Here is a 23,714-nt window from a genome sequence, read left to right on the forward strand (position 1 = left end):
CTGCATTCCAATTCTGGTTCTTCTACTTACTAGCAGTGTGGCCTGGAGTGAGACATGCTACCCTTCTGTACCTTTGTTTCTACAAAACAAAGATAATAATCATATCCATTTCACTGGTTGTCATAAAGATTAAATAAAACAATGCAGGCAGAGCCTGGCTACTGTGCTCCTCTGTATCCTTATAGGTCACCCCAGAAGGCAATGAACACATGTAAGCTTAACATATGACCTTTCTGTTTCTTAGAATTCTAATCACAAACCTTAGATAAATTTTCCCCACAAAAATGACTTCTCTGATAAACTACCAATTATCTACGGAGTGAAGGTAGCAACCAGTAGACAGAATCTGGTGACTGATCAAATCCAGGAATGAAAGAGAAAAAGAGCCAAAAAGGAACAAAACAGCCTCCCAGGCTGGTCTATAAGTCTGTCCAGCATATTGCTTCCAGACTAAATCTTCCTGAAATGAGGCAGAAAAACTCATGAGGATTGAGGGTTACTCAATCAACTCCGAACTCTTTGGCTTCGATCCCAGAGTTCTGTATGATCTGTTACCATCCTTTTGACCCATCCAACCTCACCTTTGGGGTATCTCCCACACAAGAGCCTACTGTCTTGTCCCCTCCAGGTCAAGTTATCCCCTATTCAAAGTCTTCTCAACCTTGACCAGTGCAGACTGAACTCTAATTTATTTGTTTCATTTTTGTTATTTTGTCTGTAATATACTGTTCTATGTATCTGTCTTTTCCCCTAATAGACTATTAGCTCGTTAAGGGCAGGAACTATGCCTTTTACTTCTGAATACTCTATAGCAATGAACACAAAAACAGTGTTAGGTAAGCAGCAGACATTCAATACTGGTGTCGCTGTCATATGAAACATGTATAAATGGTTCCTGCACATGACAAAAGCAGGAAGAGAACATGGAAAAACAAAACCTTGTTTGTATGCTATGTGGAACCTTAACTATATGAATTTATATCCTTTATTGCTATGTTTGTGTCATTTCTCAAATAGAAAAAAATAAGTCTTAACAACAAGTACAGGTTTAAGATTTCAAAAATCCTGCCACAAAAATAAAAGCTAATTGTGAATACATTAATTTTTGAAGATGTTAAGACTTAGTAATTTATCACCTGATTATGTGGCTAGATAGCAAATGTGTCAGGTTATTTCTCAAAGGAAAACAACCAAAATAACCTTTCATACTCACTAGTTCAGAGTTTAGTCATTTGGGGACACTGGTTATTATAAAATATATGTGTACTAAGAATAACACATGTGCATTGAGAATAAGACAGTAGAGAAGGACAATTTCCGGAAGCCTGCTTTATAAATAAAATCACCAAAACTTTTTGTTTAATACACTATTGTTGTTCTCTACAGGGACAACAGATAGCTAAAACCCCAACTTATTTCCTGGAGCAGATCAGAAGACCGTCTACACTCTTGGCAAGAAACAGCAGCCCCAACTCCCCACTGAGATTCCATAAGCCACAGCAATTCTGAAATAGCCTAACATGGAGGTCACCTAACAACTTGCCTTCAGACTGCTCAATACAAAACATCAGACATCATTAGAAGGCAGAGAAGAGAGGAGACACCTTGTAGCTTTCTCTTTTCTAGATCTTTAAATTAGAAGAATGCTTTTAGCCAGGAGGCTGAAAAACCTAGTCCAGTATTCTGACTGCAGAGGATACTAAGTGTCATTAGGACAAGGGAAAAAAAAAAGGAATTACAAATAAGTAACCAGTTTCTCCTGAGAATGAAAGGAAAAGCTGACTTTTATTAGATGCAGAACACTAGCCAAAAATAACAAAAATTATTTACCCTTTTGCAACAAAAGTTAGGTTTAAAAAGTCAAATAAAATAACCATTTTATTCTACTATTTCTGAAAATATATACATCATCGTCTTATCTGACAGCTTAAGATAACTCAAAGCAAAGTATCATGCTGATTAATACTGAGTACCAGGAAAGTTGCAAACTACCATAAAGAATGGGGAGGAGCTGAGTGGAAAGGATGACTCAGTCTGAGAAGAAGAAAAACATTAGCATCCATTTACTTCAGGGTGACTGGAAGCGGAAGCAGCCTTTATCTGAAGTAGCACTTACCTACTCAGTCACATGTACACCTTTCTCTTCCCTGTTGTGTGCCATTAACTTTAATAAGAACAGATGGGGCATTTGGGGGAGGGGGGAGAAGTAATTAAAAGGGAAATAAAATTGTATCTCTTTTAAGTAAAAAAGGTTAAGAGCACCCCAGTTTTTAACCCACCCTTCTCCCCATTTGTTAATATTAAAAGGTGCAGTCAAAGCAGAACAATGATTCTAACAGCTACTTGAAAAAATCTATTTATGGAGAGCTTTGAACCTAGGAGATAAGGAAATACATACATACTAATAAAATATTTGTAATTGCAACAATATTAATTCAACAATATGGTGAAACAACCATAGGAGGTGAAAGAATTCTTTTGCTACAAAGAATAAGAAGTGCTAAACCAATAATAATTCTTTTATCAAAAGGCACCTGATGCTGGGTACACAGAAATTAATTTCCCTTTTAATTACTTGGGGAAAAAAGTCCTAACTGCATAGGGCTTGGTTCTCAGAGAGCTCCTCAGCTGACAGGGAGACAAAGAGAACAACAAACAAGAGCTATATAGCGTGTGCTATAACAGAGGTTAACACATACTTCCCACCATCCTGGCAAAAAGGATAGCTTAAGCTGGTGAAGGAGGGCTTTAACAAGAGGAACTGCTAAAGGTGGATCTGAAAGGATAAAATAGACCTTGACAGGCGAACTACAGTAGAGAGAAACATTCTAGCAGAGGAAACAGTAAGTGGAAAAAACTTTAATATGTACGGAATTAGACAAACTTTGTGCAAAAAAATTCAAGTGGGACTGCATTAAACCACCTCGTTTATTATTGTGACCTGGTTTCATAGGTCATGTTCTAGGCCCTCATTAAGGGTACCCTGTTTATTTCACTTATTGGACATTTATACGTGAAACAGAAGACAAAGCCTTTCTGGCAGTCAGCATCCTAGTGCCACAGTATGGATTGGAGGCTGCCTCCCAGGCACGAGCTATCCCTCTCTGCTTTCTACAGCCTGAATGACACTTTTGCTGGCATACAGCAACCTAATGCCTCATTTCTCCTTGTTCTCCCAAGGGTGACTATGTCAGAGACCACCAGGTCCCTCCTTGCCCTGCTCCAGGCCCATAATCCTGAAAGCAGCTCAGAGTTAAGACTGTCTTTAGAGTGCTCCTACAATGTTTCATCACTGAGAATATGAGAAAGGTTGAGGATGTACAGCAAGTATCACCTTGAATAAATAATTATGTTATAAAAAGGAATAAATTACACACATACAGTATAAAATATACAGTACATCTATGGATTGGGGGCAGGTTCTACCTGAGCAGTGGTTCCCAAACCTGGTTGGTGTCAAAATCACCTGGTGAGCTTTCAAATGCACAGATCCCAGAGATTCTGATTCAATAGGTCTGGGGTGGGACAGACCTTATTTCAAAAGGTCCCAAGGTAATCCTGATATAGAATGTCTGCTGACTATGGCTTTGAAGTGACTGACCTATTGATAGAACACAACAGCTATGCACCCTAAATGCAAGTCGACATAAATCAAAACCACTTAAATACCCATGGTTTTCTACTATTAGAATTTTTGGTTCATTCTTTACAACAAAGAATCATTTCATTTACTTATTTGGAATAATAATAAAAAAAAAGCCTACCTCAAAACTAATATGATTCCCAAATAAGCAATAATGGAATGTATGACTCAAGAAAGAAGTTCTAAAATTTCACCTCTATTGTGGGTAGCATCAATATCAAAAGAACTCTCTAGATGGTATGGACAAGCTCAACATACAACAAAAGGAAAAAGGGGGAAAGAAAAAGAGAAATGGACACACATAACGGAGTGAATTCATGGTTTTGCAGTGTGTGTCAGTGACCACGTGGCCACTGCTCCAGGGTCTCTATAACCCAGTACTCACTCCTGAAGGCTACTTTGTAGAAACAAGACCATTTTATTTGGTAAATGGGATCTCCTATAAGGTCAAGGTTAAATCAGAAGTCAACAGCTTAAACAATGTCTGTACTAAAGGCATAGTAATAGCAATAATAAGTGGCAATATACTGCCTTTGAACAAAGATCAAAAAACAGTTAATATGAAAAAAATACAGAGACATCCTTAGTGAGTAAACAGTATAGCATAAAATAAGAATAACAGTTAAAGTGTTGTTCAACAGAACAAAGAAATCTGAAAAACAGAAAAAGGCTATACACGCATAGGAACACAGAGAATTTTAAACAATAAAAGAAACAAAATGCTACTTTGAACTAATATTAGGTTATAAAAACAAGTCATCTGTCAACTTGGTTACTCCTGAGAAATATGGAAACAAATAGAGGAAAAAAAGAAATATGAAACGTAAAATAGACAGCTAGTGGGAAGCAGCCGCATAGCACAGGGAGATCAGCTCAGTGCTTTGTGACCACCTAGAGGGGTGGGATAGGGAGGGTGGGAGGGAGGGAGACGCAAGAGGGAAGAGATATGGGAACATATGTATATATATAACTGATTGACTTTGTTATAAAGCAGAAACTAACACACCATTGTAAAGTAATTATACTCCAATAAAGATGTTAAAAAAAAAAAGAAATACAGACAAAAGCTTAATCAAATACTCAAAAGACAAGACAAAAGAAGGATCAAAGGCCTTGTCCGCCAAGGAGCTGGAAAGTAAAAAATGTATTACATAATAAAATTTATTCCCAACAGGAAACCAAGTCACTACTATTTTATAGTCTCAACATATACCTACAACAAAAAGATTTTAAACAGAAGTAGAAAGCTGTAAGATACAAATAAAACAGAAACATAAGAAATACTAAAAACAATTAGGGTGTGCTCTATTATTATAGTTCTGCACCATACTTCTGTGAATGTATAGTATCTTGCACACACTTAACAATTTGTGACAGTGATTATGCTATACCAGAGTTTTGTAATACCAGAGTTTATCTAAAAAGTAGTAGGCTGGGGGCTTCCTACTTCCGCCTGCCAATGCAGGGGACATGGGTTTGAGCTCTGGTCCGGGAAGGTCCCACATGCCGCGGAGCAACGAAGCCCGTGCGCCACAACTACTGAGCCTGCGCTCTAGAGCCTGCAAGCCACAACGACTGAGCCTGCAAGCCACAACTACTGAAGCCCGCACGCCTAGAGCCCGTGCTCCGCAACAAAGTGTAGCCCCCGCTCACCTCAACTAGAGAAAGCCCACGCACAGCAACGAAGACCCAACACAGCCAAAAATAAATAAAATAAATAAATAAATTAAAAAAAGAAAAAAGAATCTGCTTTCCAATGCAGGGGACATGGGTTCGATCCCTGGTTGGGGAACTAAGATGCCACATGCTGCGGGGCAACTAAGCCCATGTGCCACACTACTGAGCCCACGCTCTGCAACTGGAGAGAAGCCCAAGCGCCACAATGAAGATCCCGCGTGCTGCAACTAAGACCCAAAGCAGCCAAAAAAAAAAAAAAGATAGTCTACCAGACTGGCTCTCCCCCCGCTCCATTAGGGTATATTTTAAACTAGAAAGGCTGCTCTAAGTCAGGGTATAATTCCCCCCCCCCGGCCCTCCCCACTGCACACAAAGCATCAAGATATCTGTCTGCTCTTTTCTTCAAAAGCCCTCACCCATCTAGGACATTTTAGGACTCTATTTCCTCCTTCCTTGTTGGGGAAGCTAGTGTATCACCTACCTCTTTCAAAATAAGAAACACAGGATTTAATTTGTGTGAAAAATGTTTAGAGCTATAGCTATATAATTGATAGGATTCTGAATAGATTAAAGTCTATGCACTCAAATTTACAATTAACTTGGCTTTCATTCAAAGTCAATTTACTCTTATTTTAGAAATAATTCAAACCATGGGGAATAAGGAGACATGAAGTATTAGAGGCAAACAGCTAAGGCCAACAACAAGGAATAGTTTAGAAAGCTTAACATTTAGCAATAAGGAAGTATGTTCCCAGTAATTTGAGGTAACATAGGGTATCTAACAAGGAAAATGTTCATAACATATAACATGAAAAAAGGTTACAAAAGAGGACACAGGATAGGATTCCAGCTTAGTTTAACAAAACAAAACAAAAAATACAACAAAACTAGACAAACAGCAATTCTGTTGAGATCCCCTACCTTAAGTCAGGCCGACATTATATCTTGCCTGGCCAAGTGCGATGGCCTCCTGACTAGTTTCCCTGCTTTCCCTCTTGCTCCATTACCACCCATTTTTTACACAGTGGCCACAGATTTCTAAAATATAAATTCATTATCAGCAAGGAGACTTCTCTTCTGAAACCTCCCATGCTAAAACTCTTAGGCTGAAGTCTAAACCCTTTCACTGGGCCTACAGGGTCCTTCAAGGCCCTATCAGCAGATCTGCATCCAGCCTCATCCACTCTGCTCTAGTCACTGCTTTCAGTATCCAGAACGTCCTAGGTTTCTTTTCTCTTGCCTCTGGGCCTTTGTACATGCCACTCTCTCTTCTAGGAATATATAAGCAGTTCAACGTCTATGAATTTATCGTACAGATACACTAGTACATGTGCCCAAAGAGCTGTATGCAAGAAGGATAATTATTTTAGCATCTTTCTCTAACAGCAAAAGATCGAAAACAACTCAAATGTCCAGAACAATGTGTATAGTATGCTACCATTTGTGTTTTTTTAAAAAAAGATACATAAACACATGTTTATATATATGTAGAATTTTCTCTGGAAGGATATATGAAAAATTGGTAGGGATGAGAGGCAGGGGGAAGTTATTACTTTTCACTATTATCATTTTGTACTGTTTGAAACATTTCCTCTCATGTCCTTGTATTGAATGTGGTAGTCACAGAATACTTGCACAATTACATGTTGTTGTTGTTGTTGTTGTTGTTTTTGCGGTACGCGGGCCTCTCACTGTTGTGGTCTCTCCCGTTGTGGAGCACGGGCTCCGGACACACAGACTCAGTGGCCATGGCTCACGGGCCTAGCCGCTCCGCGGCATGTGGGATCTTCCCGGACCGGGGAACGAACCCGTGTCCCCTGCATCAGCAGGCGGACTCTCAACCACTATGCCACCAGGGAAGCCCTACATGTTGTTTTAAAAACTGTACCGTATGTACATGCCCATTTACAAAAGTGGAGGAAAAAACCGAAAGGAAACGCACCAAACTATTAATAGTGTTTACCTCTAGGGAAAAGAGTAAAAGGTTCGTTAGGTTCTAGTATAATTCTACAATTGTTAGACTCTACCAAAGAATGAAACTAAACATTACTCGAATGATACAAAAAAAGTTTAAGACCAAATTTAAGGAAAGTTTTAAGAATTGTCACTGCAACCTCAATTCCCTCTAACACTTGGGCAGATACATGGCTGCCAGTGCCCTCCACCTGCCTGCACTTTTGCAACTATTCCTGCAAGGCTCTCGAGCCTAACTTTACTAGGCAAAAATACTTTTATTATTTCTTTATACTTATTGGAAAGCTTCAGTACTACTTCCTATTGTATTGTATTCCTTTTTCCCTTTAAAAATTATACAATACAGATAATAGGAGAAAACTCTGATAAGCAAGTATATGAACTTATACATTTTACATAAACATGCTGGTTTATATCCAGTCCCCTCCCCATATATACACGTATTTACTCTCACACGAAATCACATTGTGCATACTATTTGATAATCTGCTTTCTTTATGTAGCATGTCTCAAATCCCTCTCCATTTCAATATATTTCTAGATGTAATAAAATGGTTGCATGACATTCTATTACAGTTGTCCCTGGGTATCCACAGGGAATTGGCTCTAGGACACCTCCCAGCCCTGGCCAGATACCCAAAATCTGTGGATGCTCAAGTCCCTTATATATAAAATGGCACAGTATAATGGTCCCTCTTTATCACATTTGGTTGAATCTGCAGATACAGAGGACTATCTGTAAATAGGTGTATTATAATTTAATTAGTCCTCTATTGTTGAATATTGTTACTCCTAAATTTTGATAATTCTGAGGAAAAAAACCTATTTGCATTATAAAATAACTATGTTATAAAACTACAGAAAACCAAGAAAAGTCACCCCAAACCTAACCACCCTCACACTACTAGTTTATTTTGTTCTGACTAGTGTTTTGATGCCTATCCATTTAGTCTTTTTTTCCTTGGCATTCATTCATTCAAACAAGCTCTTGCTATATGCCAGGTTATTACTGTTTGAGTTTTTCTTTACTTTTCTTCCATAACAATTTTTTGTACCATATTTTAATTTTTTTCTTCCAGTTTTACTTAGGTATAATTGATGTATAGCATTTTAATAAGTTCAAGGTGTACAGCATATGATTTGACTTACATACGTCATGAAATATTTACCACAGTAAGTTTAGTGAACATCCATCATTTCATACAAATATAAAATTAAAGAAATAGAAAAAAATATTTTTCTCCATGATGAGACTCAGGATTTACTCTTAACTTTCATATATAACATACAGCAGTTGTTAATTATACTTATCACCTTGCACATATAAGCACCCTAAGTGCTTATGTATCTTATACATAAGTACTTATGTATCTTATAAATGGAAGTTTGTATCTTTTGACTGCCTTCATCCAATTCCCTGCCTACCCCTCCCCCCACCATGTACTATATTAAAAAACAAAAACAAAAACTTCTCATAAGCATTTTGCTGGTTAATAGTCTTCCCAATCAGCTTTTTTTTAGTGGTTGTCGAACATCACTCCCAACATGGGATTTGATCCTGTTTACTTATCCATTTGTCTACTGCTCAATATATTTTCTGATCAACTTCCTGATAAGTCCCACTTAAGTTCACTTAACTTTTGTACTCTCTGGTGGTCATCACTACTCGATTTAATGCAAAATATATACAATGACCAACTATTGCTAAAGTGTAAAGATCATCGCTTTACCCCTATGTAGCACATTATAGTTAGTTACAAACACACAGCTGACTCTCAAAGAACATGGGGTTTAAGGGAGAGCTGAACTTCCACGTAGTTTAAAATCCAAGTTTAATTTATAGTCAGCCCTCCATATACACCACACCCTCATTAGTGGATTCAGCCAACTGTGGGTTGTAGCACCTTAGTATTTACTAGTACCGTAGTATTTACTATGGGGGGAAAAAAAATCTGTGTATAAGTGGACCAAGCAGTTCAAGCCCACATTGTTCAAGGGCCAATTGTATATATTTCCCCCTAACGATACTACATTTAACTGTCATAAGCCTCCAATACAGTAGATATATCATTTTACAAATGGGAAGGAAGGGACAAGGAAGTAACCCTTAATGAACTTGCCACAGCTATTAAGCTGCACACTGGCTAAGCCTTGGTGCCCTAGTAAGATTAAAATCTAATTTTATGCTTCCTTTGTATTTCCTGATACACCTAGATCAGGGTCTCTCCTCCAGAAAGCCTTTCCCAACACCTTTCACTAACTTCTGTAACTGACCATCCTCCCTGCACCCTGAACATAGTTTTATCAGAGCACTGACAACACTTATTTATAGATCTCTTACCCCATACTCTACTTAAGACCCTCAGGAAAAGGAACCTTTTCTTACTCATCTTGAAATCCCCAGTACCTAATGCACTCCCTGGCACAACGTAGAAAGGCAAGTGTTCAAAGGATGGAATGAGCACATTAAAAGTGCTCAATAAATAAATATTGCAGGTATTTAGAGCACATCTGAGTTGATCCAATTTACATCATTTCACAGAAAGTCACACTTCAGTACATCTAGAACCAGTTAGGTTCAAATATAAAACCTGTGTTCAAAGAGCAGGCATTATCAATACAGAAAATGTAATTCTTAAGTGCCATTTACATTAAGAGCAATACTCTAGTAACAATACTTAGAAATTGTAAAACGCACAAAACAGTTAAGAATAGATGCTTTCAAATAATTATTTTAGGAGTCATAAGGTCCATAGCTTAGGATTTAGCCATTTTATTATGACTCTGACTAACCTGAATGGGGGCGGGGGGGAGGGTACAAAAACCAGTATAAATTGTTAATTATGCTTCAGTTAATGTGACATTTGTTTTCAAAATTCTGTTTTATAGAATTTACAGTTTTAGACCTGATTTTGCTCATTACTGCTGCTTTTCTTTTAAATTATAATTCTTATATCATTGGAATGGTCTTGATGACTTGGTCCAGCCATCTAGAACTGTCTACCAATCTGCAAAGAGCTCTTGTTCGTATGTGTACATGTATACAAGCAAACAAGCTCCATTTAATACAATTTAACTTCTATAGTCCACAGTAGATACTCCAGGGGACAAAGTAAGGAGCTGGATGGTAGAGCTGTTACATAGCTTGAAAGTACTGCTTCTCAAATGTTTGCACTGTAGTACCTATACAAATAGGGCTTCCCACTCCCAAGCACTCGTGCCCTATTTTGTTGAAGACCTGTGTTATCTTAGATAGTCATAGAGTTCACATACTTCTCCTAAAATATACATCTGCTTTAATGTAAGAAAATTTGTAATTACTTACCAGTTAAATTACTTAACTCACCGCCCCCTCAGTGAGCACAATTGAAGCTCCAAGAAGATGGGTCATGTTTATCTTGTGGCTTCAAGTACCCCGGAATCATACCACTTTGTACCCTAAGGGTATTCATATCCCAGTTTGAGAACCAGGGATCTAAACAATTAAACTAGTCATAACACTTAAAAGTGACCAAAATGTTCTTACAACCCCATTCCCCAAATTCTTAAGGCTAGTTTTCTCAATAACTTTTCAAATCAGTATTGTTTCTCTTTTCAGCAGCTCATTAGTATGCACTGTGTGTCAACATTAAAAGAACCTGCAGGGCACAAGTTATTTCTGGAGTGACAGAATACTAGCACATACATCTTGTCCTTCATATCTTTCGAGGTACCAAGCTGCCCACTTGGAAAACAGAGTTGAAGAAGAGAAGAGCTTTCACTCCTGTTCCCTTCCTCCTCTCTATTTTCCAGGCACAGCTTGTGAGAAAAATCTTAATAGTCATTTAGATGATTCATTCATATAAGCTTATCTAACTCAGCATTTGTAACCCTCACTTTTACACTCCTTTTCGCCATTACACAAGTGCAATTAAACTATTTTCACATTTTTTAGGGGATAAGCAAGATGTTCTTCCTGGTAGCCTGAGAAGAGATGATTTTCACACCTAGAACCCTACTTTATTGTTAATGAAATCCCAAAGCCCAGTAGACTCTGACATTTATGAGAGGCCTGTTTCAAGTTCCCTATACTGTTCATTATATTTCATAGCAGAAATTGTAGGCTAAAGTAAATTTTAAGTGACCCTTTCAAATGTTTTTAAAAAAATTATTTATAATGACTGTAACACTATGAAGCAAACATGGGTTATCAGCTAGGTTAACTCAAATTAAGTGAGACAATTTTTATCTAGGATACCAGCTTCCCCAATAATAGGATTCCATCTGTTCCTCATCAAAATTACAAATTGCCACAAGCCCTGGACTTCTGAGGTCATTTGCCAAGAGTCAAAATATACATTTTGGAATGTATATTTGGGTTGAATGAAATGTATATTTGGAATGTATTTTGGGTTTCTACAGAAAAGCAGCCACCATATCCTTGTGTCTTTCTGTGTACGTACTCAGAATGGTACTTGATGCTTTATACACATTCTCATCAACTCCGAGAATAGTCTCTTTAACTGGTATTATTCTCACAAATAAGGGCTGTAGGAGTAGAAAGGTTAAGTAATTTGCCCAGTGTCACCCAGCTAGTAATACAACAGTGCACGCAGAGTTTCAAATGGAGTACTGCCTGAATATAAAGCTTGTATGCCCTCAATCACCCACTGTCCTGTATCTCCTATACCCAAGAATGATCCAGCAAATCCTCCAACCCCAGGAAGGTCTTATTACTCCTATTTTTAAGACCAAGAAATGGAAACAGCATTTACCTCTCCGTGGCTGCAAAGTCAGTTTGAGCAGGGAAGACAGAACTCAGCTCTCAAGCCTCTGGTCAGCAATCTGTCCACTACTGCATCTTGTTCTTTGGCCCCAGGTCTGTGATCATTCTAAAATAGAAGCACAAATCATTTTATGAACACCAAACACACACAAATGCAGATACAGTATGAAAAGCAAAATGATGGCAAGAGGAAGACTAATAAAATTGGGAAACAATATACTTGCTAAAATGTCACATTACTAATTGACATGCTGTAAATGTCTATCAAGTCAATAATAAAACCTTCACTTTTTTTTTTTTTTTAATTTTAATTTTTTACAGTACGCAGGCCTCTCCCGTTGCTGAGCACAGGCTCCGGACGCGCAGGCTCAGCAGCCATGGCTCACGGGCCCAGCCGCTCTGCGGCACGTGGGATCTTCCTGGACCGGGGCACGAACCCGTGTCCCCTGCATTGGCAGGCGGACTCTCAACCACTGCACCACCAGGGAAGCCCCCTTTACTTATTTTTTTAAACATTTGCTAAATATATAAAGAACTGAAGATTTCTGATTATCAAAATAGCACCCCATTGTGACCTTGCAACCAAATAATGTAAATACAGTTAAACTACCAAAAAATTAATTCTTACAGATGCAGTAATACTCCTTTAACAGTTTATTTCCTTATCTTCAGCAAGTAGTGGTTTTACTGATTAAGTTAGTTTAAACCACAAGTAAAGACTGTATTTTTAATGTAATAAGATAACTACGGGGGGAGCTTTCACTACTGACCTTTGAAAATCCTAGAAGCACAGCAACGAAATATCTTTTTTTAGACAGATAACAAAATACTTTTAGGTCATATTGTTACCTGACAATTCTCTCCCTAAAATACAAATAAATGGACTGTCAGGCTTCAGGCAATGGTAGAGTGGTACTTAACTCCGTGGCAGGGGGTGGGGGGGAGAAACTCCCAAATGAAATGAAAGAGCTAAATTTAAGCATTTCCAAAGAATTTGGCATATGAGGTAATTAAGAGGGAACCCATCTCATAACTAAAGCCCACAAAACTAAACTGATATAATACTTTACCAGATGAAGGTAAAGAAAAGTCTCCTCTGTTGAAAAGGCAATTTATAACAACATAAGAGAATTAGTGCATTTAGTCCACGAAACACTTTTGTATTGGAGTCCATATATTGTCACTAATGTGCGTCAAAAGGAATGAAATTTTATGCCCCTGAAAACTGATGGGTGACTAAAATAAGATCAAGTGTGGAAAAATCACTATTCTTGGGGTATATGTTAGCAGTCTATATGCAATGCCATATCTTTGCATTCAAATACTAAACACTGAGAAAATGCACAAAGGTACCTCCAGGGAAGATATGAAGACAACAACTAGAGAAAGTTTGGGGATGTTTTAAAAAATATATATGGTATGCCAAATCTACACATATAATTGTGAACCATGGTCTTCAAAGTTATACATTACTTGCCATTATTGTTCTTTCTAAACCTGTATACTCTTTCTCAAAGCATTAAATTATGACAAATCCTACTTGTTTGAAGAGGGACCTAATTTTTGGCAAAAAAGCCTCTAGTCGTCTGAAACCAAGATAGGTAAGCAAGTTAGACAGATGGTCAACTAGGTTTCTGGTTTAAAAAAATGAAATACAGCCTATAAAGTAGTTAATGTAGAGTGAATTTGATGCCAGTAGCATCCCTGAAGCAAAAAAACAGCCTCTGGAGGAACATTCTGCCAGCAGGCACCACTCTGCAAGGCTCTGCCTCAGGGCCCTAGTCAGCCACAGGTCTGCCACTCCCAAGGAACTCCCCAAGCCACTCAGAGAAGTCCTTGGTGGGTGCCCTCATTTTTTCTATGTCCTTTAAAGCAAAATCCTAAAGCTCTTAAGATTTGAATGCATATTAAGGCTAACTTTTACAGCTCCTAAATTTTAAGTTGGTTGAATGGATCCCTAAAGATAACTTTTACAGCTACTGTTTTTTTTTTTTTTTGCGGTACACGGGCTTCTCACTGTTGTGGCCTCTCCCATTGCTGAGCACAGGCTCCGGACGCGCAGGCTCAGCGGCCATGGCTCACGGGCCCAGGAGCTCCGCGGCAATGTGGGATCTTCCCGGACTGGGGCACGAACCCGCGTCCTCTGCACTGTCAGGCGGACTCTCAACCACTGCGCCACCAGGGAAGCCCTACAGCTACTCTTAAATAAGTAGTATTTTCCTATGTTTACCAGCTACTCTTAAATAAGCAGTATTTTCCTAGGTAGGTAATCATTCCTGTTGTAATCTTCCTCATACTAGTGATTTAAGTTTCTTTGGGTAAACTTATGTCCTGAATTTATTCTCTCTGTAAACTTAGTTTTCCAATAAAAACAAAGGGGACTTCCCTGGTGGTCCGGTGGTTAAGACTCTTAAAAAGAAAAAAAAAAAAAAAGACTCTGCACTCCCAATGCAGGGGGCACCAGTTAGATCTCCGGGTTCTATCTCTGGTCAGGAAACTAAGATCCCGCATGGTGCACGGTGCAGCCAAAACAAAGTATGAATCCTGGCATACAGGAAATCTTAAAGGACAGCAACTCTGTAGACAAGATCTATACCATTAAAACGACATATAGGGGACTTCCCTGGTGGCGCGGTGGTTAGGAGTCCACCTGCCAATGCAGGGGACACGGGCTCGAGCTCTGGTCCAGAAAGATCCCGCATGCCGTGAAGCAACTAAGCCCATGTGTCACAACTACCGAGCCCACACAAGAGAAGCCACCCCAACCAGAAGCCCGCCCGCGGCAACGAAAAGAAGCCCCCCCCCCCCCCCCCCCCGTCGCGACAACTAGAGAAAGCCCACGCACAGCAAGGAAGACCTAACACAGCCATACACATACATACATAAATAAATAAATAGAGTATTAAAAAAAAAAAAGACATAAACGATGTGTAAGACCAAGAAGTTGATGGCTGTACATGGCACAACTGAAATCAAGAAGCAAAACATGGTCTATGGAGCACAGTGCTACTGGGAAAACAAGCTTTCCTCCTGACTCAACTACAGACCCGCTGGATTTTAACCCGTGTGGACCTTATTTTAATAAGTAAAACATGCCACCTGCCATCCATAATTTCAAAAGGAAAGTAAAACTGAAAATTACAAGAATGCCAAAAATTACACAAATGGACCGATGTTTTAGACAATTAAGCATGGTTCTATTCTCAAGCCTGATGCTCCATCAACACTACTGCATTTAGTTACTTAGGGCAACTTTATTATGGAGGAGAGGGAGAAGGAACATTTTTGTAGGGTTCAAAAAAGTAATGTTGAAAACACTCCCCTATGGAGGCATTTGCTGCAGAATCCTACAGATAGAGATTACACACAGTAGACCGGTCAATTTTGCTTAGCACCAGGCTGTTTTAATATCCTCATAAACTTAACATAGCCTCCCCACTCCCCCTCCCCGCTATTTAATCAAGACTTTCCTCTCTCCAAAGCAACCCCAGTTGATACATCAAGTGCTGCACGATATTGTATTAAGGTACTAGAATATTTGAGGGAAAAGAAAAAACTGGCAATTCGACAGGAAGCTTTTTAATGATGCAAGAGAACTTAAGGACAGAATAAATTTAACATACATTCCCTGTTTAATTTCTTTTGCCACCTAAAGGGGACCTGGAATTTTAACTTTCCTATTTGATGTAAACTCAAAGAAAGCAGGAAAACGCTACATATGCGAATGTTTACTTATTGCTGAACTCAGGGCTGCAGGAAGTCAGCTACTAAAAAGTAGTTACATTACGCGTAGATATTTATAAACCAACTGCAACTAGTGACCCAGGATTTAATTACAACATCATCCCTCATATTTCAGCATATGGGCAAATTACCAGTGGAGTCAAGAATAAATTCATTCTGCCCTACTGGCGCTTTAGATCGGGTTGCACAATCCCGGGGCAAAACTGCCTTCGCCTAGCCCTAAAAGCATCAGGTACTAAATACTGTAGTAAGTTAGCGTCAGGACGTTTTAAAGCGAGACGGAAACTCAAGAGTTGCCTGAACCAATTTAGCCAGCCCATAATCCCGAATTCAGGAATCTGTCACGTCACTTGAGATCATAATGAAATTAAGTTTTGATCCCTTTGAGATCTCTTAGCGCACAAAGTCAGGCTCCTATCACTGCAAGGGGAATCCGACCCTGGCTCGAGAAAAACTTGTGGAACTCGTGTCCTTTCCGCCCACCGTGGGGGGGCCGCACCGGTCGGGTCGGGCGAGGAGCCCGGGCGCTAGTTTGGGGGCGCAGTGGGGCTCGGCGGGGGCGGCGAGCGCGCGTCCCCCCGCCCGCTCAGGCGGCGTCGAGGCGCGAGCAGCTCAGCCAGCCTTGCAGAGGGAGCTCTCGGCAGCTCTGGGGTCCCTCTACTCGCAGCCGCAGCAGCGCCGCCTGCGCCACTCGGTGGAGACGGAGACCAGCGGCGGCGACGCGCGGACTAGGAGCGACCGCGGAGCAGCCGGGCGGCGGGGGACGGTCGCAAGGCCGCAGGGTAGGTTCCGGGACTGGGCAGGCTGGAGGATGGGCAGCCCGAGAGGCGTCGGCAAGGGCCCGACACCCATACTGCATGGAGACCTGGCTGCGCGCGCGGTGGCTGGGTGTCGACACTTGAGCGAGGCGGGCGCGGAAGCCGGGGAGCGGAGATCGCCTCTCGGCTGAGGCCACCCATGGCGGGAGGGGCGGAGGGCAGAGGGCGGGCCGCGGCCGGGTGATCGTTCGGGCCAAGAGCTGGCCTCGAGGGCAGAGACAAAGGAAGGAAAATGGAGTCGCCAACGCGCGGGCCTCTGTCGGTGCCACCGCCGGAGGCCTAGCGCGCCGTAGGAGGGAGGCCTAGCGAGCGATCGAGCGGGCGGACGGGGTGGGGGGGGGCGGCCGGGCCGCGGCGGCGACGGGCAATGGCGGCGGCCGCGCCGCAGCAGGGACGGTAGAGGGAGACAAACACCCCCCGGCGGCGGCGCTGGCGCCGGGCTACAGCCAGCGCCGACCGGAGCGGCCCCATCGTGACACCTAGAGGCGGCCCGCGAAACCTCCTCCACCCGGGGCCCCCTTACCTCCGCGCCACACCCCCCGCAGCGCTCGCTCCGCCGCCGCTCCACCGCTCCGGCCACCCGGCGTCCCCAGCCAGCTCCGCGCACCCGCACCGGCTACCGCCACCGCCGCTGCCGCCAAAGAAGCAGCTCCGCGCACGGTTTAATCGCTCCACAGACTCGGACACAAAATGGCGGCGGCGCGGTGCAGTGCGCCTGCGTCGGCGCTGCCGGGGCCGCGGGTGCTGATAAGGGAAGGGACGGGTGGGGGGGCCGGTCGGGCGACGAGTGGAGGGCGGGGGAGGAAAGGTGAGGGGAGGGGTTGGCGCAGGGCAGCATGGGAGGCGGCCCCGGGCGCCAACTTTCAAAAGCGGGCGCGATGGCGTCACGGGACGCGCTGCGGGTCGCGTCACGCCGCACGCGCCCTCGACCGGTCGCGCGTGGGTTCTTAGGGAGCCCGAGGTCCGGGCTCCCGCTGGGTGGGGCTTCCTGGGCGGAGGCAGTCGCCTCTGGGCGGTCCAGGATCCCGGCCCGGTTGACCTGGTTCCTTAGCTGCAGTCACCCGCTCTGAATCCGTAAGGGAGGGGGTCGGGGGGGAGGGTGTTTGGAGGAAGCGCGCGCGGGGCTAGGCGGTGGGGCTAGGCGGTGGGGCTGAGGCGGTTCTTGGGCGGGACCCCTGTTGGGGCCCCGCCCCAGTCTCCTCCCTAGCAGGGCCGGACCCGCCCTCCGAGCGCAGCTCCGCAGCCCGCCACCGGGTAAGGCCGGGCGGGTCCCTTCTCGCTCCCGGCTCCTCAGAAGCAATCCAGCGCCTGCGAGCCACGGCAAGCAGGGCTGTCCTTGCCCCGCGGTTTTGGGGGATCTCTCCCCCCTACAAGAGGGCCTCCTAATACCGGGTGTGAGAGAAGAGGGCGAGGGCTTTCTGGTGTGCCCAGGCCATCTCAGCCCGGAGAGGCCAGAAGAAGGCCAGACTTGATGCTTTTATACGATCATAGCAGTCTTTTGCCAAAAGGACTTTCTGTATTTGGAGCGGCGTAATTGTGTATTTTATAAACGTACATTTCTTGTTTTTGCCCGAGAGCTGTTGAGCTCTTTGTGGGCGGGGTCCTTCAGCCCCTCACAGTGCGGTCGCCCCTCCCCCTCCCTGAGATGCACCTGCGGACTCTACCCAACCAGCGGTAAAATTCCCTGAAGACTGACTGGAAGATGTTCTGGTGGCTCAGGGAGGAGAGTCTTTGATACTTATGGTAATCTGACTCAGGACTGTATTCTCAACTCCCTTACCTTAGATCACGAAGAACAAACGGACCCAGCGTCAAGTGGGCAGCTTCTGCTCCATTGAGCTGATTGTTCCATTATGAGAATGTTAGCCCAATGTTGACAGATATTTTGTTTTTTTTCTTTTTAAAGGAAATCTGGGGGGGGGGGGGTTGTGTGTAAAATCTCCAGGTGTTGGCAACTAAATCAGATGTTTTAAAACTGCATGAGCTGATTAAGCCGCACGTGGGGGCTGTCAGTTTATAAGACCTCTGGCTTGGAGGAAAGAGTGAAGAGAAGTTCCAAGGCCAAATCCTAGGCACTCCAGCATTTAGAGAGAGGGTAATGGAGAAGGAGACTGAGAAGGAACAGCCAGGAAGACAGAAGGAAGTCCACAGTGTTGAATTTGGAATCCAAGGGCAGAGAAGGATTCAGGTAGGAGGGGAATGGTCAACTGTGTTTAGTGCTGCTGAGGGGTAAACTTGGGCCAGAAACATGGATATATTGAATTGGTCACCTTGGAAGACGAGATTATCATTGGTGACTTTGGCTTGATTCATGTTGGTAAATCAGAGGTGTGGACCTGACTAGAATGGGTTGAAGAGTGAACAGGAAAGTGAGGAAATAGAGACAGCACACATAGGCAACATGAGAGAAGCTTAGCTGCGAAGGGAGCAAATTCAGGGATAAATGTGGAAGGATATGGGGTTAAGAGAGGATGAAAGAATTCTAGAGCATGTTCTAAAAGATGAAAGGGTTCTAGAGCATGTTTATTTGTCATTGGGAGTGTGATACAGGAGAGCGAAGCCTTGCTTGACTTTTTTTTTTTTTTTTTTTCCTGCGCCACAGGGCTTGCAGGATCTTAGTTCCTTGACCAGGGATCGAACCCAGGCCCACAGGAGTGAAAGAGCTTAACCACTGGCCTGCCAGGGAATTCACTTGCTTGACTTAAACCAGGGTGAAGTTCATGGGAGGATATAAGGAAACTGGGAGGATTGACCCTGGATAGAAACAGGATGCTTCCACTGTAGGAATTAGGGTAACAAGGGTGAAGATGGGTGCAAATGCAGGGGAGAGAGAAAGCAAGCTTGCAGTTTTCCTAGTGGGACTGCCTTGGTGATATGGGGTACCCATTTGAAGTTTGTGATCATGAGTTTAAAGTTAAACCAGTTGGCCCAGTGTGCGGTTTTTCTCTAAGCAACATTCAGCTGCTTGGGTACAGACATGAAGAAAAGGGATAATTTGGTTTCTCAGCACCAACACCCAAGTTTTCTGATTTCTAGTAATAGGTACTTGCCTTATGAGATTATTTACTATTCTAGAAATGTGTGAAGTATCTGGAAAATTTACCTGTGATCCCTTTTTCTAGAAACCAAATTATTCCAGTAGTCTCTTATGTACACCTGAGGACTCAAGCATAAAGAAAAGGCAAACTTAGAGAAAAATTACCAGACACCTCTGGAATATTTGCATTTTGCATTTTTTTCAGCCCTCCACTCCAAACAGCTCCTGGTATACTTAGGAACTATGTACTGGAAACAAAGCTGACTTACACTTTAATGCTTAGCTTCTTTTCCTTCTGGTACCTTTAATAATCTGACTAATTCGCTTTCTAAGACCTTGCCTCAAACCATCTTATCTTTAAGCTTCAAGAGTGTCTTCTAGTACTTCCCTGGTGGCGCAGCAGTTAAGAATCTGCCTGCCAATGCAGGGACATGGGTTTAAGCCTTGGTCCGGGAAGATCCTACATGCCGCGGAGCAGCTAAGCCCGTGCGCCACAGCTACTGAGCCTGTGCTCTAGAGCCCGCGAGCCACAACTACTGAAGCCGGCACACCTAGAGCCCATGCTCCGCAACAAAAAGAAGCCAGCGCAATGGGAAGCCCACGCACCACAATGAAGAATAGCGCCCGCTCGCTGCAACTAGAGGAAGCCCGCGTGCAGCAACAAATGCCCAACGCAGCCAAAAATAAATAAATAAATTTATTTTTTTAAAAAGGAATGTCTTCTTTATGTTTATTTATTTTTTTCATACTAGTCATCCATTTTATCCACATCAGTGTATACATGTCAATCCCAATCTCCCAATTCATCACCCCACAACCTCCCCCCCACACCCGCTTTCCCCCCTTGGTGTCCATATGTTTTTTCTCTACTTCTGTGTCTCAATTTCTGCTCGGCAAACCGGTTCATCTGTACCATTTTCTAGGTTCCACATATATGCATATATATATATATATATATATTCACTCTGTATGACAGTCTCTAGATCCATCCACATCTCTACAAATGACCCAATTTCGTTCCTTTTTATGGCTGAGTAATATTCCATTGTGTCTATGTACCACATCTTCTTTATCCATTAGTCTGTTGATGGGCATTTAGGTTGCTTCCATGACCTGGCTATTGTAAATAGTGCTGCAATGAACATTGGGGTGCATGTGTCTTTTTGAATTATGGTTTTCTCAGGGTATATGCCCAGTAGTGGGATTGCTGGGTCATATGGTAATTCTATTTTTAGTTCTTTAAGGAAACTCCATACTGTTCTCCATAGTGGCTGTATCAACTTACATTCCCATCAACAGTGCAAGAGGGTTCCCTTTTCTCCACACCTCTAAAGCATTCATGTGTTTAAATATAAGGCAATGTATTTATTTATTGATTTATTTAGTTTGGCTGCGCCCAGTCTTAGTTGTGGCATGCAGGATCCTTTTTAGTTGCGGCATGCAGACTCTTAGTTGTGGCATGCATACAGGATCTAGTTCCCCAACCAGGGATGGAATCCGGGCCCCGTGCATTGGGAGCACAGAGTCTTACCCACTGGACCACCAAAGAAGTCCAAGGCAATGCATTTAGATGGCAAAAACCCTCAATTGTATTTACAATTATATTTACAACTGCTAAGGTCTGAATATGTGTCCTCCCCAAAATTCGTATGTTGAAATCCTAATGCTAGATGTGATGGTATTAGTAAGTGGGGCCTTTGGGAGGTGCTTAAGTCCTGAGGGCAGAACCCTCATAAATGGGGCTAGTACCTTATAAAAGAAGTTTCATAGAGCTCCTAGCCCCTTCCACCATGTGAGGACATGGCAAGAAGGCACAGCTATGAACCAGGAAAAGGGCCTTCACCAGAATATGACCATGTTGGTGCCTTGACCTCAGATTTTCCAGCCTCCAGAACTGTGAACAGTAAACATCTGCTGTTTATAAGCCACCCAGTCAGTGGTATTTTGTTACAGCAGCCTGAATGGACTAAGACAACTACTATATTTATGTTATATCAACTATAATTACAACTATATGACCTCTGAGGCATCAGTTAGAAACCAGGAATGGGGTCCAAGTGGCCTTGGAGCCTGCTCTCTGAAGACAAAGATTCCCATATGCTGCTCTTACATGGCTGAGAAAATGCTGAGGATCACTAGGAAGGAACAAAAGGAAATGTTTTCTTCTTGCAGGAAATGGTGATGTGTCCTACTTCATGAAATTGGCTCCAAAGACCAAGGAACGGAAAGCCAAACCAATAGGATAGGCTGTTTCATGCTGGATAGAAACAAGGTGAGAAGGAAAAGTAATATGATGAGAGCCTGTGGAACAGTTGGGATGATAAAAATAAGGACAGGTTTGTTCCCTGCAGTACTATCCCGGACTGCGTCACCAACGAGAACTGCTGTGACTTAAAAGCACCAAGTGATTTAAGGAAGTGTTCTTCCCGTGGACTATCTCAGGTTTGTAGTCCACAGGAGTTCAGGGCATTATCAGCAGAAGGCTGTCAGCTTACCACATGGCACTGGTGAAGTCACCACGTTCTAGGATCTGGCCCTCAGCCTCAAGAGTGGCTTCCTTCCTTAGGGACTCATCAGGTGCACAGGAGCTTGATGGATAAGCCAAGTGACTAAACTGGGAAGCGGACTGGTGCTCACATGCTGGCAAAAGGCATATTCTCTCCCTATAGGAGAGCCTCCTGGGAAGCCATATTACTAGAAAGCTTTGGTAAGCAGTTCATTAGGTTGAGATGTAATTTATATAACTTAAATGTTTAATATCATCCTCTGTGATGCTGGAGTCAGATTGTCTGCCATTTGAATCTTGTCTTGGCTCCTTATTAGCTGTGTGATCTTGGGTGAATTAGTAACGACTCAACTGCAGGTTTCTTCTCCATAAGATAGGATGATAACTGTACTTTACTAAGGACTGAATGAGAAAATGCAAGTAAAACTTTAGGCATAGTTCTAGGCAGCAGTAATCATACAATAAATGTAAACTATCATTATTATTTCTTTTATTTTTATGCTTCTTAGTAACCTACACTCACTCCCAAATCTACCTTCTGATGGACATGGTCTTTCTAGATTAATTAATAGAATTACTTACTGACTAAGCGTTCCTTGGCCTGGAAGCCATTCTTTCCAAGAAAAGTGTACTTTGTGCTGTAATTCTCAGGAGAACAATGCTATTTCCAACATCTTCCTTAGCTCCCACTATTGCCCCCAGGTAAAGCTTGCAATAATCTTGATCATTTATGTGTTTTTTGGAACTCATTAAGCAAGAGAATCAACAAATGGAGGAGAGATGTGCTGATTTTCTAAGTAACAATGGGCAAGACACTTCCTGCCCACTTTGGGGGTAAGACGTAAATCTACACCTGAACACTCCCATTTCTCTGTGTCTGTTGAGGACATGTGTGAGATATATTCCAATTCAGCAAAGATTTATTGAGTACCAGCTATGTTCAGCTCCCTTTCTAGGCACTGGGATACAAAGATGACCCAAGATGTGTTTCCTGCCCCTAAACTCAAAATTTAGAAAACAAAACCAAAAAACATTTAATGCGTTAATTGTTATAATGAGAAGAAATGAACTCATAGATAAAGGAGCAAATCATTCCCCAGGAGTATCTCATTTCAATTGGGTGTTAAAGGATCAGAAGGCATTAACGAGGCAAAGCTGTGTAAGGTGAAGAGCCATGATCAAGGACATAAAAGGGTAGAAGAGTGTTGGGGGGACAGCAAGTCATCCCATACTTTGGAACTAGGGTGTAGTGATACTAAACCTTATAAGATGTTTGGAAAGCTTTCAATGTCAGCTGCCAAGGCCAACCACTTTCTCCTAAATTTTAAAGACCTGCCCTTCTACATCATCTCCTACCCAGACCACAGGAATTTTTTTCCATATTGATGTCTGCTTTCTTCAGATCCCTGTAAAAACGCTGTTTATTTTTTACCTCTCAGCTCAAACTACTGCTCTCTAAAGTCTAAAGAAGGACTTTGCTTGGGCCTACATCTCACATTTGAGAAGTAGGTCACTTTTGTTCTCTGTGCTCTTACCTGCATTTTTCAGGT

General features: G+C 42.5%; 1 protein-coding gene across 4 annotated transcripts in view; it reads right to left on the minus strand.

Annotated features, from left to right (window-relative positions):
- CTCF (CCCTC-binding factor) overlaps positions 1-17,457 on the minus strand; it is a 49,167-nt gene extending 31,710 nt beyond the window's left edge. For 2 of the 4 annotated variants that reach the window (XM_027119584.1, XM_027119582.1), the window contains exons 1-2: positions 17,145-17,379; positions 12,049-12,165 (exon numbers count right to left, since the gene is read on the minus strand). The gene's annotated coding sequence lies outside the window, so the exon portion shown is untranslated. Of the gene's footprint in view, positions 1-10,619; positions 10,733-12,048; positions 12,166-17,144 lie in introns of all 4 variants that reach the window. The other 2 variants (XM_027119581.1, XM_027119580.1) reach the window with 2 other exon arrangements.
- Between the last annotated feature and the right edge of the window lie 6,257 nt (positions 17,458-23,714).

Source organism: Aethalodelphis obliquidens, unplaced genomic scaffold (genome assembly GCF_003676395.1).
Source record: "Aethalodelphis obliquidens isolate GAN/ISIS:26980383/991018 unplaced genomic scaffold, ASM367639v1 scaffold20, whole genome shotgun sequence".
Classification (NCBI taxonomy): Eukaryota; Metazoa; Chordata; class Mammalia; order Artiodactyla; family Delphinidae; genus Aethalodelphis; species Aethalodelphis obliquidens.